Source organism: Hibiscus syriacus, unplaced genomic scaffold, assembly GCF_006381635.1.
Source record: "Hibiscus syriacus cultivar Baekdansim isolate YM2019G1 unplaced genomic scaffold, ASM638163v2 tig00006850_pilon, whole genome shotgun sequence".
Taxonomy (NCBI): domain Eukaryota; kingdom Viridiplantae; phylum Streptophyta; class Magnoliopsida; order Malvales; family Malvaceae; genus Hibiscus; species Hibiscus syriacus.
In genome coordinates, this window is record NW_024062113.1 from 93,952 (window position 1) to 101,178 (window position 7,227).

The following is a 7,227-nucleotide window of genomic DNA, read 5'->3' on the forward strand; positions in this document are numbered from 1 at the left end:
AAAACTTCTCCAATGGAGTCACCAAGCTATCGACATCATTTTTTGCCCAAGCCGGGAAAGACCGATACCAACTCGGGGGTTTTCTCTTTGAAAAGAATTTTCGAAATGTGAGGAGTCGCCACCAATCATTTAAAGTACTGGAGTCAGTTACGCGTGGGGAAGGATTAGCACCTCCACAAGCGCCCAAAAATTGGTACCTAGTTGATTACCCTATATTTAAAATACAAAATTTTGAGTTTGATCTTAATTTAATTTGAAAATCATTACGGATGTAAAAATTTGAAAAGGGTATTCGTTTATTAAAGCCGTTAGTATTTGCCCCTAGCATAAACGCGGGAGATCAACTATTGTGCTCGATAACCGAATATTGCCTCGATTTTAAAAATCATGATGTTGTCTTGAAAAGGATGCAACCTATTTCGGGAATCACCAGTAGTTACCCCCTGAGCATACTTGCGGGAGATATACCATTAATTCCCTAATAAGTGAACATTGCCTTAGGTTTAAAAATAAAATGCAATCAAACAAATTTTTATTCTCCCTAATTAACTAAGGGTAATTTAAGTCTCTCTCTATCCTAAAGTGTCTAATTAAGATAATTCAAGAACCTAAAGGCCCAAACCTAGAAATGTAGGTTCTAATATTTATTTGATTTTAATCGATTATTTGATCAAATAATTGAGATGGTCACTTGAACATTTAGGCGAGGGCCAACTCGAATTATTCCCTAAATTAAAAGGACTACATTGAAATCTAGCTAAAAGTGGAGGATCTATTTAACCCATTTAATTATATTAATTTAAAATCTAAAATTTAAGGAAAATCTAAAATTTAAAGCTTAAGGATAATCAAATAAATCAAAGCTCTAATAATTATCTTAATTAACTTACTAGAAAATTAAAGGATGTATCTAAAAAAAATTTAAAATTATTCGATGATTAGCAAATCAATGGCTCGAACAATCGATTCGAGTAATCGAATATTTTATGTGAAAACTCAAATCAAATTGCTCCCTAATTAAACTAAAGTGAAACCCTAATTATTAAATCAAGATTTGTATTAAAAGATCCTAATCTAAGGACAATTTCTAAAAGAACTAATTAAAAATAACAAACGAAAGTAACAAAGGAAAGAAGAAATTATATGAGAAACATGGCTCGCACAAATAAGAAAATATGAACAAAAAGGGAAATAAAATAAAATCAAAGGGAGACAAAATATTAAATTTAAGGGAATGATGGGATATTTTTCAAAGGAAGAAACAAATTGAAACAAATATGAGGCAGGAAAATGCATGCAATACCTAATTACGTAAAAGAAGCAATTCTTATATATAAGGTATATAATATAGGAAAATCACAATATGAATGCCATCCCAGAAAAAGGAAAAGATAAAATTCATTTATATACAAATATATATGTAATATAGAAAGATACATTACTCGGTACCCAATATAAATGCATATACTAAAATAATCAAAATATTATAAGTAAACAAATTAATGCAAAATAGATGTAAAGATGGAAAACCCAAAAATAAATGGTACGATTAAATAAAAGGTCTTATTATGCGCATGCAGATAAGCAAAAATGATGGCTAAATAAAATAAAAAAACAAAACATAATATCCCCATTCGATAATAAATGAAATAAAAAGGTAAATCAAGGGACTAAAATATAAAACCCGTTAAAAGTAAAGGGACTCAAATAATATTATCCTGAAATTTAGTTCTAGATATTTAATGAAATGTAAAAATGTGAAATACCATTTTAAGGATGCATATTCGGATGTATTACGAAAGAGGACAACATGTCACTATTTTGTAAAAATAAGGTAAAAATATGGGGACTAAGTAAATATACCAAAAAAAACATATTATAAACATAAGTGGAAAAATTATAAAAATTGTCCCTTCCAGGTGACCTCTTTACGAAAGCATGCTAAAAATGGGGGGACCTCAGAGTGATTTTTCCCAAATTTTTCGTATAAATACTAACTTTTTTTTCTTTCAAATTTTTATTTTTCCCCTTTTTTTTAGAAAATAGTTAGATCGCATCCCCACTTACTATAAAGCATAAGAATCGTTCTGACTGATTTATTCTAATTATGGAAATTATTATATTCTATGATCATTGCATGTATGCATAATTGTTTTGTATCAATTAAGAAATTATAGTAGAGCGATACACATTTTCTTATAAAAAAACACAAAATTTTTTAATTTTCTTTATGTGGATTGATACTAAGATTGAAATATTTTATTATTATTGTATTTATACATATTTGAACATGCATCAATTTATTAAGTTTAAAATTATTATTTTTAATTGTTTTAATTTTATAATATATATTTATAAAAAAACTTTGAAAATATTTTTTTCTGTTTAAAATATTTCATATACTCTAATTTTTAAATTATTATTACTAAATGTTTCAACTAAATACCTTTTATTCGTTATATTTTCTTAAAAAAATAAAAACGAAAATTACTTTTAACCTTATTTTTTAAGTTGTTCTTTTATTAATTATTATAAAATAAGATAAAGTATATGATATGTTATTAAATTATACTCAAATGATTATTAAGGTCATTAAAATTTTAAAATCTATAAAATAACTATTTAATTTATCGAATTGTATAAATTGATTAATGAGATATTATAATAAGTGTAAGAACATGATAAATATAACGATTATTTTTAATAATTTAATGAAATTTAATAAATATTTGAATAAGTTAATAAAATTTAATAATAAATTTTAAGTCGCTCATTTTCGCCCAGGGTGTTATTTAATATATATAGTATATATAAAATTTTGAAAGCATATATAATATATAATTTTCAAAAACGTTTTCAAAACATTTATATAATATATAGTGTTAAAAATATTTTGAAAATATATATAATATATAGTTTTTGAAAACATCTTGAAAACATATATATAATATATAGTTTTTGAAAATATTTTGAAAATGTATATAATATACAGTTTTTGAAAATATATATATAGTTTTTGAAAATATTTGTAATATATATATATATACATAATATAGTTTTTGAAAACATATATAATATATAGTTTTTGAAAATATATTGTTGAAAACATTTTGTGTTTCGATATAACAAATTAAATTTAAATGAATTTTAAGATTTTACAAATGATTTTCTAAGTATATTCGATTTAATTAATTGAATATCAAGTTATTACTCCAAGTCTTTTAAGATCAATTTCAAACCTTACTAAATGTGTAAAATTGTGTTTTATACTTAATATATTTTTGAAACAATTTTCACAAAGTATTTTGAACCAAAATCAAGCCTAAAATCAATTTTTCAGAGTGATGCACCGATGCACCAATCCATGCATCGATGCACCATGAATTAAATTGAACATCGAATGCATTTCATGCATCGATGCACATACCATGCACCGATGCACTAAGGATTTTATGAAAACATCGAATGCATTTGATGCATTGATGCACCAGCCATGCATCGATGCACTCTGGCTATTTTGAAACATCGAATGCACTTGATGCATCGATGCACTCTTAGTGCACCGATGCACTAAGGATCCAAAGATCAAAATATTTGAATTTTACACTGATGCACCGATGCACCATGTGTATGCATCGATGCACTGACACTCCTAACTGTTTTAATTAATTTTTTTCACACTAAAACGACTATATTATCTTCATTAATGATCCCCAACGTTCAGAAGTGATTCAAGGTGTATTTAAGCAAGCTTAGAAGCCATTGATCAATAACAAGAAATATCAAGCAACTAGAATCAAAGAGAAAGCATCAAACCTCAAGTTTGAGCATTTCAAGCCTATTTTTCATTCAATATTCATCTTGCTTTCAAGAACACTTATTGTGCTCAATTGTATTCATTTTTTAGTGTTTTTTTCTTTGTTCTAGAATTGCGTAAACAATCTACCTTGTGAGGATTTCCTTGTAAGTTTGTAAAATTTGTATTGTTCTCTTTGGGAGAGAGTGTTCTCAAGAATTTGGGGTATAATTCTTGAGGGTTTGTAAGGTTACTCTTTGTCCTCAAAAGAAAGAAAAATTAGTGAATTTGTGGAAAATCCTTAGTGTGGATAGCTAAGGTAGTAGACGTAGACTTTGGTTGAGAAAGTCGAACCACTCTAAATCGTTGTGCAATTATTTTTAATTTTCTACAAAAGCTTCCACCAAAATTTTTATTGCCAATTCACACCCCTCTTGGCCGATTCCGTCAATCGAACTCACCAATTGGTATCAGAGCCTAACTCATTTGAAGGTTTAATCACCTCTTGAGTCGATTCGGGAAGAGTTATATCGATAATCAAAGTCATCAATGGCCTCCGCTTCAAACTTCGACTCCGATCTCGATTCGATGCCCGTCAACAAGCCTCTTTCCTTCAATGGGGCTAACTATGCCTATTGTAAGAATAGAATGATGTACTTTATTCAAGTAAGTGACATGGGAGAATGAAATGTCATAGAAGAAGGATACTTCAAGCCTCTCACTCATCCAAGATTATGGAGTGAAGGATAGACAAAAATGTTCTAGCTCAACTCCAAAGCCATCTATATCATATTTTGTTCTCTTGGACCAGATGAATACGGAAGAGTTTCATCTTGTACAACCGCCAAAGAAATATGGGACAAACTTCAAGTCACTCATGAAGGTACCGATGAGGTAAAGAAATCTAAAATTAGTATTCTAACGCATAGCTATGAAAATTTCAGGATGAAACCAAATGAAGATATCAAAGCTATGAAGGATAGATTTTCAACGATTGTCAATGGTCTCAAATCATATGGAGAGATCATTTCAAATGAAAAGCTTGTGAGGAAGTTAGTCTACTCCCTCCCAAAATCGTGGCAATCAAAGAAGACGGCAATCATCGAGTCTAAGGATCTAACATCCTTAACTCTTGAAGAGCTAATCGGTTCACTCCTCACTCATAAAATGATGCTTGAAGATGAGGTGGACCTTGATAAGATTGAAGAGACACCAAAGGAGAAGGAGAAGAAGAAAAACATTGGAGTTGCTCTCAAATCCACAAAAAATGAGAGTGATTCGGATGAAGATGACGATTACGAGGAAATGGCATTGTTTGCCAGACGGTTCAGAAAAATGATAAGACCTTACAGAGGAAGAAAATTCAAACGAAATGAAGGCCTAAAAAATGAACCAAAAGAAAAGGACTCGATCATTTGCTATGAATGCAAAAAGCCAGGGCATGTCAAATATGATTGCCCACAATTAAAGAGGAAGGGTCAATTAAAGAATAAGCACAAGGCTCATGTGGCAACATGGTGCGATGAAGAAGGTTTTGATGAAGAGGAACAAGAAGTAGCAAACTTGTGCTTGATGGCATTCGGGGAAGATTCTAAGGTAACCTCTAACTCATCTGATTTTGATGATTTATCCTATGATGAGCTATTAGAGGAATATAATGAGTTGGCTTCGGATTATGAGAAATTGTTTTTAAAATATAAAAATGATGTTTCAAAATTGAAAAATGAAAATAAACTCATATCCACAACCAACAACGATCTTGAAAGTAAAATCAAAGATTCGTAAATCAAACTAGAAGAGTTTGAAAAGAAAAATTTAGATTTGCAAAATTTACTTTCAAAGGTCAATGATGATCATCAAAAGAAAATTGATGATCTTAAAGCTTCTTTTGATAAAGTTGGAACAAAATGTTTTGAAAGTGGAGAAAATTCAAAATCCAACTTTGTTAGAAAAAGTTTTAAAAACTACAATCATAGAGGTCCCCAAAGAACCTCTAATGGAAAAATCGTTAGAATTGTATGGGTTCCTAAGGAGCTCATTACTACTAAAGATAAGGATATCCTACACAAATGGATACCTAAGGGGACTAGGATTTGGAAACTAATGAATATGGACCCAAAAGAATTTGGGTACCAAAAATTAGAAATTAATCTATGTATGTAGGAAAGGGAGCATTGCTACAAGGCACGGGAAACAAATTCAAACTCATGGTACCTTGATAGTGGATGCTCAAGACACATGACTGGAGACAAAAGCCAGTTCATTAAGCTTAACGCCAAAAATGGAGGAGAAGTGACTTTTGGTGATGATTCAAAAGGTCACATTGAAGGTATTGGTATTATCGGTAATATCCCTTCCATACAATTAAGAATGTTTTATATGTGAATGGATTAAAGCATAATCTATTGAGTATTAGTCAATTTTGTGATAAAGGATTCAATGTCATGTTTGATATTAATGGTTGTAAAGTCATTGACATTGCATCTAATTAGATTATGCTTGTTGGTCATAGAATAGGAAACATATACATGGTGCATTTATATTCTATTGATATGACTAATTTGTGCCTAGTGGCTAAGGATGAATATGATAGTTGGTTATGGCATAGGAGACTAGGACATGCTAGTATGAGTGTTTTACAACGGCTAATTCAAGGTGATTTAGTTCGAGGGGTTGCCTAAGCTTAAATTTGATAATGATAAAATCTATGATGCTTGTGCTAAAGGAAAACAAAAGCGAGTTTCTTTTAAATCCATTAATGACGTATCAACTAGTAGAGTATTATAATTGATCCATATAGATCTTTTTGGGCCAACTAGGACTACTAGCTTGGGTGGAAAACAATATGCATTTGTCTTGGTATACGACTACTCTAGATATTCTTGGGTTCTATTTTTAAGTACTAAAGATGAAGCACTAGAATATTTCACCACATTTTCAAAAATAATCCAAAACGATAAAGGTTACTCTATAACCAGTGTTAGGAGTGATCATGGCACTGAATTTGAAAATCTTAGATTTATTGAGTTTTGTAATTCTAATGGTATTAGTCACAATTTTTCAGCACCTAGAACCCCTCAACAAAATGGAGTTGTTGAGAGGAAAAATCGAACTTTAGAAGAAATGGCTAGAACCATGCTTTGTGAAAATAATTTGCCAAAATATTTTTGGACGGAAGCCACAAATACCGCTTGTTATGTTGTAAATCGAGTAATGATTAGGCCAATTTTAAAGAAAACTCCATATGATATTTTCAAAAATAAAAAGCCTAATATTAGCTATTTTGATCCTTTTGGATGTAAATGTTTTGTTTTAAACAACGGTAAAGAAAACCTTGGCAAATTTGATGCTAAAAGTGATGAAGGAATTTTTCTGGGTTATTCCTTAAATTCTAAAGCTTATCGAGTATTTAATAAAAGGAGGACTTTAGT